General features: G+C 36.9%; 1 pseudogene; it reads right to left on the minus strand.

Annotated features, from left to right (window-relative positions):
• Positions 1–2,767: 2,767 nt before the first annotated feature.
• On the minus strand, positions 2,768–3,678 carry LOC127677469 (putative vomeronasal receptor-like protein 4; annotated as a pseudogene).
• Positions 3,679–10,569: the final 6,891 nt, after the last annotated feature.

A 10,569-nucleotide genomic window follows, 5' to 3' on the forward strand; every position in this document is an offset into this window, starting at 1 on the left:
AAGTGTTATCCCCTTACCTGGTTTCCCCCCTCTCCTGGAAACCCCCTATCCCATCCCCTCTTCCTCTGCTTCTATGAGGGTGTTCCTCCACCCACCCACTCACACCTCCCTGTGCTCAATTCCCCCACACTGGGACATCAATCAAACCTTCATTGAACATCAAGGAACTCTCTTCCCATTGATGCCTGATGAGGCCATCCTCTGCTGCATATGCTGTGTGAGCCACTCCTTGGTTGGTGTCAGCCTGCTTTCTTATAGAACCCCAAATCACTAACCCAGGGATCATACCACCCACACTGGGCCTGTCACTTAGCTACTGATCACTAATGGAGAAAATGCTTTAATGATGGATGTCATGGATGAATTTCCTCAACTTAGGTTCCTTCCTACCTGATGACTCAAGCTTGCGTTGAGTTGACGAGTTGACAGAAAACCAGCCAGTACTGGACTGGTATCCAAAATACATAAAAAAATCAAAAACTAAAATATCAATAAAACAAACAACACTATTTAAATGTTGTACAAATCTAATCAAATAATTTCCAGAGAGAAAACTAAAATGGTTTAAAGACATTTAAAGAACAGTTCAACATCCCTAGTGATCAGTGTAAGGTAAATTTAAGCTTCTTTGTGATTTAATCATATACCAGACAGAATGGCCAATAAGAATAATGCAGTTTACACTTAATGCTGGCAAAGATGTGTCAAAAGAAATACACTAATGCATTGCTGTCAGGAGCATAAACCTATACATTCACAGTGGAAATCAGTGTTGTGGTTCCTCAGGAAGTTGTAAACAGACCTACTTCAAATGATACTATTAAACATAGACACTTAATACATAGGCACTGAATATTCATAATATCCAAAAACTGAAAACAACCCAGATGTCCATCAACAGATGAATGAGCAAAGAAAATGTGATATATTTACATACAAGAACAGTACACAGCCATTAAACTAATGGCATTTTCAGATAAAAGGATAGGATTGGCAAACTTCATTCTAAGTTATGTTCCACAGACATACAAAACCAAACATGGTATATGCTATATGCTTGTATGCAAATTTTAGCTATTAAGCCATTCATAATCAAGATATGATCAACATAAAGGTTAGGTATAGAGTAAGAGAAGGAAGGCTAGAGGCAGAGAGGCCAAACCTATTCCACTTTGGGACCAGCCTCCATCTTTTTTTTTAAAAAGTGTAAAACCTTGACCTACAGCTAAATCCAAGCTCTACTCAAGTACCAGGAAGGACCCCAGGGTTTGTCCTTGGCCTATACCCTAGTGTTAGTTAATCACTATCTTCTTCCAAGCAACAGTTAATCAAAGATTAGTCTGATTCTTTCAGATATACTTTCAGACTGTTTGTGATTGTTCAGTCTTGCTTCAGAACATCTACCTGTCTGCTTACAACAGTCATTCTATTAGGTACTTGCCAGACAAGACACACCCTCATTTGCTCCCACGTCCTACAAAACCTTGCACAGTCAATGTTCTATAGACTGCTCTGACTTCTATCACTGCTATAACACTTTGGGGTTAGAGAAGAACCCAAACCCATGCTTGTAATAAAGAGATCTTAGTATAATTACATCAAAAAGCAGCTCCCTGGTGGTCTTTTGGGGTTCACAAATACTTCCTGACACAACATTGCATCTCCTTAAAAGGGAAAATGGGGTCAGGGTTAAGGAAAGTGTATCAAACTGAGAGGAGTAGGGGAAGTAGAAACTCTAATTAGAATATATTACATGAAAAAATCATTTTTCAATAAAAGATTGAATCAATAAAAGAGAAGCATAATGCTGAAATGATGGATATGGTGGTAAACTCTTATGATCCCAGAGGTGGAGAAGTTGATACAGGAGAAACTCTGAGACCATCATCTTGGTCCAGATCACAGAGAGAGATTTCCTATCAAGATACCAGATGAATGGCATATGAAGAACAACAGCCAACACTGTCTAGTGGCCTCCACCTGTACAAATACACACATCCTTCAGCTGTGCACATACACACACATATATACATGCATACATATACTCAATGAACACATTGTGCAACCTGTATGTGTGTATAAAACATTTTATTTACAATTAATATTTCAATAAGTAGATAAAATGAAGTACAAATAAACAGTCACATGATATTTTCAAAAAAGACTCATTAAATAACTGTGGCAAAATAGAAAATTAAAATCCACATTATTCATGGATATAGATAAATTATGATTAGGGGGAAAGAAATAATGGTACAATAACATATTTAAACTATTTTTGATAAGTGAAAATAAAATCAAAACAAAATTTAAAAGTCAATTTCAATTAGGATCTTTTTTGAGGACCTTCAGCATCAAAGCAATGTTTACTATATAAAGTAAAAATGATAAAGATTATTCATGTGGAAATAACAACTTATTGTGTACAATTGACTTAAGAAGTGTCTCTACTACTTGACAACAGAAAAGTCAAAAGAATGAATATATATGTAATAGCATGCATTTTACTTAAAATCATATGAAGAATCTTGCTTTGCTACTTGAACCATTCAAGTTTAAAAAGAACCTGTATTTTGGAAACAACATAACTGGGGCTGCACAGAATGAATCCTTTTAACCACTAGTAAGTCCAGTTCCGGGGAATTCCGGGGAATTCCATGACATTTTCTCAACTCTGAATGTACACATGGTTCCACACTTGCACAGCACTTGTACATACTAATAAGAAATTAATCAATAGCTTTTTAAGGAAGAGAGAAAACATCTCTTAGAAAATATATGGTGGCATTTTGACTGTCTGTTTTTCAGTATAATAATTATTCTGTTATCAAAGCTGATTTGCACCAATGGAGTAATTGTGGGATAGGCATTCATCACAAACTTCTGAACAGTCAGGATAATAGGGTCATACATCCATAACAGGACAGAGGTTGTTGAGATGATGAAGTCCACCCAGTACATGACCACAAAGAAAACCACCAGCAACAAGATGGTCTGAGTGGCCCTTTTCTCAGGGGATGCTCTCAGGTGACTGATGCTGTGAAGATGCTTGCATTGCCTCTGATGTCGGAACAAGATAGTCACTATGTATACACTTGTGGTTATCATGATTCCTACAAGAAACACGTCTCTGGAAATATCCACCATTAAAATCAGTCCTCTGATGGTATATTTCATGGATAAGAGTGAACAGTATTTTGTTATCTTCATCTGGTTGGTCTCACTCATGTTGGTATAAGCACCAACATAGAAGATCCGGTTGCTATTGAAGGACAAATTGAAAGACCACATACATAAGAAAGCATATATCATGTACTTTTTTAATTTTTGTTTAAATTTTGCCAACAAAGAGGTGCTGACACTGATAGTGACAGCCTGGAACACACTCAGGAGGCAGGTGATGCAGATAGAGAGGCTTCTCATCAACCTACTTATATAAAATGTTACCTTACACTTGAAGTCATTATCAATGTTCAGTGTCTCAAACAAGTCTGTAAGCCAAATATCCCCTCCAGTGAGGAGCATCATGATGTGAACAAAGGTCAGTTGACAGGAGATCAGGTCTGTGGGCTTAGGTCTGTGACCTAGGATGATGAAAATATAGAAAAGAAGAAGAAACATATTGGCTAGGAATCCAAGCCCAGCTTGGAAATAAAGTAAATTCTTGAGTGAAAACATAGGTGGAGGGTGTATTCATCTTAAGAGCATAGTGGAAGTTTATTTTATGTATCTGAAAAAAATAATGAAAAAATGTATCTGAATTATTTTATGTATCTGAAAAAAATAATGAATCTGAAAAATAATGGATCAAGTTTGTGACACACTACTTGCATTATCATTCTTTTTTTCTGTACTAATTCTTGAGTAGCTTATCTCTTTAACACTTGATCTTCTAGACTGTACATCATAGAAAACATTTCTGTCTTCCATGTATCTGCTGCATATATAGAAAATTATAAATAATAAGTACAATCATAATCATACTTGTACAGAATGCTCACTCAGGAGGCCTGTATTATCCATGAGTCTCATGTCTTAGAGATCCAGTCCTATTTATTTTTTGGTGTCATTTAATATTTAACGCCTAAAAAGTAGTGATTAGCACAGGATACTAATCTTATTTGTACATCTGAAGAAAAGTTATGTTAACAGGACATGCAATCAGAGGAACAGCTGGAACAGGAGCTTTATGTTAAACATTTGCATCAGGGAGGCAGGTAGCTCCACAACCTTCTTTGCACAGCCCACCTGGAGAGAATTAACTCCCAGTAGTGCTTTCATTTCTGAGTATGGAGGTGTGATCTCCACTTTCTCTCCAATATCTGTCTGGAGGGGAACAGCTAGGACTGCACAGGGCATATGATCAGTGGAGCAGCTGGGACAGTAGCCTTCCAGTTGCCCTCTTCACCTGGGACTGTGCACAGACCCTGCCAGAAGAGACTTGGTCTCCCAGCATACAAACTCAGGCTTACAGATATACAGGAGGTACAAGCTCCATCCAGAGACAGCAAGACAAACTAAACCAGAGATAACCAGATGGCAAAAGGCAAGCACAAGTACACTACCAAAAGAAACCAAAGCTATTTGGCAACATCAGAATCCAATTCTCCCACCACAGAAAATCCTGGATACCCTAACACACCGAAAAGCAAGAGTTGGATTTAAAATCTCATCTTAAACTTGAAGAATCCCACTAAAATCAGGAACTAGACAGGGCTGCCCCCTTACTCCTTATCTTTTCAATATTGTACTTGAGGTACTAGCTCAGGCAATTAGACAACATAAGGAGGTCAAAGGGATACACATTGGAAAGGAAGAAGTCAAACTATCATTATTTGCAGATGTTATGATAGTCTACCTAAGTGACATAAAAAAAACTCCACTAGAGAACTCCTACAGCTGATAAACAACTTCAGCAAAGTGGCAGGTTATAAAATCAACTCAAGCAAATCAGTAGCATTCCTATACTCAAAGGATAAGTATGCTGAGAAAGAAATTAGGGAAATGACCCTCTTCACAATAGCCACAAATAGTATAAAGTACCTTGGGGTGACTCTTACCAAACATGTGAAAGATCTGTATGACAAGAACTTCAATATTATGAAGAAGGAAATAGAAGAAGACCTCAAATAGTGGAAAAACCTCCCATGCTCATGGATCGGCAGGATTAATATAGTTAAAATGGCCATTTTGCCAAAAGCAATATACAGATTCAACACAATACCCATCAAAATCCCAACTCAATTCTTCATAGAGTTAGAAAGAACAATTCTCAAATTAATCTGGAATAACAAAAAACCCAGGATAGCCAAAACTATTCTCAACAACAAAAGAAATTGTGGGGAAATCAGTATCTCTGACTTCAAGCAATACTACAGAGCAATAGTGTTAAAAACTGCATGGTATTGGTACAGTGACAGGCAGGTGGATCAATGGAACAGGATTGAAGATCCAGAAATGAACCCACACACCTATGGCCACTTGATCCTTGACAAAGGGACTGAAAACGTCCAATGGAAAAAAGATAGCCTTTTCAACAAATGGTGCTGGTTCAACTGCAAGTCAGCATGCAGAAGAATTCGAGTTGATCCATCCTTGTCTCCTTGTACAAAGCTCAACTCCAAATGGATCAAGGACCTCCACATAAATCCAGACACTCTGAAGCTAATAGAAAAAAACTGGGAAGACCCTTGAGGACATCGGTACAGGGGGAAAGTTCCTGAACAGAACACCAATAGTGTATGCTCTAAGATCAAGAATTGACAAATGGGACCTCATAAAATTACAAAGTTTCTGTAAGGCAAAGGACACCAACCATCAAAAGGACAAATCGGCAACCAACAAATTGGGAAAAGATCTTCACCAACCCTACATCAGATAGAGGGCTAATATCCAATATATACAAAGAACTCTAGAAGTTAGACTCCAGAAAATCAAATAACCCTATTAAAAATGGGGTACAGAGTTAAACAAAGAATTCTCACCTGAAGAATTTCAGATGGTGGAGAAACATCTTAAAAAATGCTCAACTTCATTAGTCACCAGGGAAATGCAAATCCAAACAACCCTGAGATTTCACCTTACACCAGTCAGAATGGCTAAGATTAAAAACTCAGGAGACAGCAGGTGTTGGCAAGGATGTGGATAAAGCAGAACACTCCTCTACTGCAGGTGGGGTTGCAAATTGGTACAACCACTCTGGAAATCAGTCTGGCAGTTCCTCAGAAACCTGGGCAAGTCACTTCCGAAAGATCCTGCTATATCACTCCTGGCCATATACCCAAGGATTCCCCAGCAGGTAATAAGGATATATGCTCCACTATGTTCATAGCAGCCCTATTTATAATAGCCAGAAACTGGAAAGAACCCAGGTATCCCTCAACAGAAGAATGGATGCAAAAAGAATGTGGCATATATACAAAGTGGAGTACTATTCAGCCATTAGAAACAATGAATTCATGAATTCTTAGGCAAATGGATGGAGCTGGAGAACATCATACTAAGTGAGGTAACCCAGTCTCAAAAGATCAATAATGGTATGCACTCACTAATAAGTGGATATTAGCCTGGAAAACTGGAATACCCAAAACATAATCCACACATCAAATGAGGTACAAGAAGAATGGAGGAGTGGCCCCTTGATCTGGAAAGACTCAGTGTACCAGTATAAGGTAAAACCAGAACAGGGAAGTGGGAAGGGGTGGGTGGGAGCACAGGGGGAGGGAAGGGGACTTATGTGACTTTCAGGGAGTGGGGGGGCCAGAAAAGGGGAAATCATTTGAAATGTAAATAAAAATATATTGAATAAGAAAAATTGAAGATTAAAAAAAATAAAATCTCATTTTATAATGATGATAGAAGACTTTAAAAGAATATAAAGAAGTCTCTTAAATAAATCCATGAGAATACAGGAAAACAGGTAGAAGTCCTTAATGAATTACAGGAAAACACAACTAAACAGGCTGAAGGAACGGAACAAAACCATCCATGATAAGAAATGGAAGTTGAAACAATAAAGGAGTCACAAAAGGAGACAATATTGGAGATAGAAAACCTAGGAAAAAAATCAGGAGTCATAGATGCAAGCATCAACAACAGTGAACAAGAGATAGAAGAGATAATCTCACTCATGGATCTATAGAAAACATTGACACAATGTTCAAAGAAAATGCAAAATTCAAAAATCTCCTGACTCAAAACATCCAGAAAATCCAGGACCCAATGAGAAGACCAAATATAAGGACAAAGGAACAAGAGAGCAAAGACTCCCAACTTAAAGGGCCAGTAACTATCTCCAGTAAAATTATAGAAGAAAAATTCCCAAGCCTAAAGAAAGTGATACCCATGGACATACAAGAAGCCTACAGTCTCCAAATAGATTAGACCAGAAAAAATGCTTCTTTTCACATAATAATCAAAACACCAAATGCACAAAACAAAGAAAGAATAGTAAAAGCAGTGAGGGAAATAGTTCAAGTAACTTATAAAGGAAGACCTATCAGAATTACACCAGACTTCTCTCCAGAGACCATGAAAGCTAGAAGATCCTGGGTAGATTTCATACAGACCCTAAGAGAACACAAATGCCAACCCAGGCTGGTATGACCAGCAAAACTCAATTACCATAGATGGAGAATCCAAGATATTCCATGACAAAACCGAATTTACACAATATCTGTCCACAAATCCAGCCCTTCAATGGATAATAAATAGAAAACACTAACATAAGGAGGGAAACTAGACCCTAGAAAAAGCAAGAAAGTTATTTTCCATTAACAAACCAATAAGAAGGCAGTCATATAAACATAACTCAACCCTTAACAACAATAATTCCAGGAAGCACCAATGACTTTTTTCTTAATATCTCTTAATAAAAATGGACTAAATTCCCCAATAAAAAGACATAGGCTAACAGATTGGTTACATAAACAGCACCCACCATTTTGCTGCATACAAGAAACACATTTCCATGACAAAGACAGACACTACCTTAAAGTGTTGGAAAACTATTTTCCAAGCAAATGGTCTCAAGAACCAAGATGGAGTAGCCATCCTAATATCAAATAAAATCGATTTTCAACCTAATGTTATCAAAAAAGATAAGGAAGGACACTTCATACTCTACAAAGGAAAAATAAACCAAGAAGAACTCTCAATCCTGAATATATATGATCCCACTGCAGGAACACTCACATTCATAAAAGAAACTTTACTGAAGCTCAAAGCACACATTGAACATCACACAATAATAGTGGGAGACCTCCAAACCCATTCTCATCAATGGACAGATCATGGAAACATAAACTAGATAGAGACACAGTGAAATTAACAGAAGTTATGGACCAAATGGATTTAACAGATATCTATAGAACATTTTATCCTAATACAAAAGAATAAACTTTCTTCTCAGCACCTCATGGTACCTTCTCCAAAATTGACCATATAATCAGTCACAAAACAGGCCTCAATAGATACAGGGAGATTGAAATAATTCCATGCATCCTATCAGATCATCATGGCTTAAGGCTGATCTTCAATAACTTCAAAAAAAAAAACCCAGAAAGGCCACATAAACATGGAAGCTAAACAACACTCCATTCAATGATAACTAGGTCAAGGAAGAAATAAAGAAAGAAATTAAAGACGTTTTATAATGTAATGAAAATGAAGCCACAACATACCCAAACCTATGGGACGTAATGAAATCAGTCCTAAGAGGAAAACTCATAGCTCTGAGTGCCTCCAAAAAGAAACTGGAGATAGCATACACTAGCAGCTTGACAGCACATCTAAAAGCTCTAGAACAAAAAGAAACAAACACACCCAGGAAGAGTATGTGGCAGGAAATACTCAAACTCAGGGCTAAAATCAACCAAGTAGTAAAAAAATAGCTATACATAGAATCAACCAAACTTTGAGAAAGTCAACAAGATAGATAAACCCTTAGCCAGCCTAACCAGGGGGCACAGAGACAGGATACAAATTAACAAAATCAGAAATGAAAAGGGAGGCAATCCAAAAAATCATCGGACCCTCCTCCAAAAATCTTTATTCAATAAAACTGGAATATCTGGAGGAAATGGACAATTTCCTAGACAGATACCAGGTACCAAAATTAAATCAGGATCAGATAAATGATCTAAACAGCCCCATAAACCCTAATGAAATAGAAACGGCCATCAATAGTCTCACAACCAAAAAAAAAAAAACCCAGGACCAGATGGATTTAGTGCAGAGTTCTATGAGAGCTTCAACGAAGACCTATAGCAATACTCTTCAAACTATTCCATAAAATAGAAACAGAAGGTACTCTACCCAATTCGTGGTATGAAGCCATAATTACTCCCGTACCTAGACCATTTAAAGTCTCTAAAAGAAGAACTTCAGACCATTTTTCTTTATGAATATTGATGCAAAAATCTCAATAAAATTCTTGCAAATTAAATCCAAGAACACATCAAACGATCATCCATCATGATCAAATAGGCTTCATCCCAGTGATGCAGGGATGGTTCAATATTAAGGAAATCCATCAATGCAATCCACTACATAAACAAACTCAAAAAAAAAAAACCCACATGATCATCTCATTGGATCCTGAAAAAGCGATTGACAAATCCAACATACCTTCATGATAAAAGTCTTTGAAATATTATGAATTCAAGGCCCATACTTAAACATAGTAAAAGCAATACAGCAAACCAGTCATCATCATCAAACTAAATGTAAAGAAACTCTAAGCCATCCCATTGAAATCAGCAACTAGACAAGACTGTCTGCTCTCTCACTTCCTATTCATTTTAGTACTCAAAGTCCTACCCAGAGCAATCAAACAACAAAAAGAGGTCAAAGGGATACAAATTGGAAAGGAAGAAGTCAAACTATCATTATTTGCAGATGATATGATGGTATACTTAATTGTCCCCTGAAATTCTAGCTGAGAACTCCTAAACCTTATAAACAACTTCAGCAAAGTGGCTGGATATAAAATAAACTCAAACAAACCAGTTTCTTTCTTCTATTCAAAGATAAAGAGGCTGAGAATAAAATTAGGGAAACAATTCCTTTACAATAGTCACAGATAATCTAAAATACCTTGGTGTGACTCTATTTAAACAAGTGAAAAAGATCTATATGACAAGAATTTCAAGTCACTGAACAAAGAAATTGACTATTTCAGAAGATGGAATGTTCTCTTATGTTCAGGGATTGTCAGGATTAATGTAATAAAATTGGCCATCATGCCAAAAAGAATGTACAGACTCAATGCAATCCACATCAAAATTCCAACTCAATTTTTCATAGAGCTAGAAAGAGCAATTTGCAAGTTCATTTGAAATAACAAAAAACCTAGGATATCGAAAACTATTATCAGCAATAAACAAACTTCTGGTGGAATCACTATCCCAGACCTCGAGCTGTACTACAGAGGAATTGTGATAAAAACGGCATGAATTCATGAAATTCTTAGGCAAATGGATTTAACTAGAAAATATCATCCCAAGTGAAGATCAACAAATCAAAAAAGAACACTTACCTTATGCAGGCATTGATAAGTGGATATTAGCC

Source organism: Apodemus sylvaticus, chromosome 2 (genome assembly GCF_947179515.1).
Source record: "Apodemus sylvaticus chromosome 2, mApoSyl1.1, whole genome shotgun sequence".
Lineage (NCBI taxonomy): Eukaryota > Metazoa > Chordata > Mammalia > Rodentia > Muridae > Apodemus > Apodemus sylvaticus.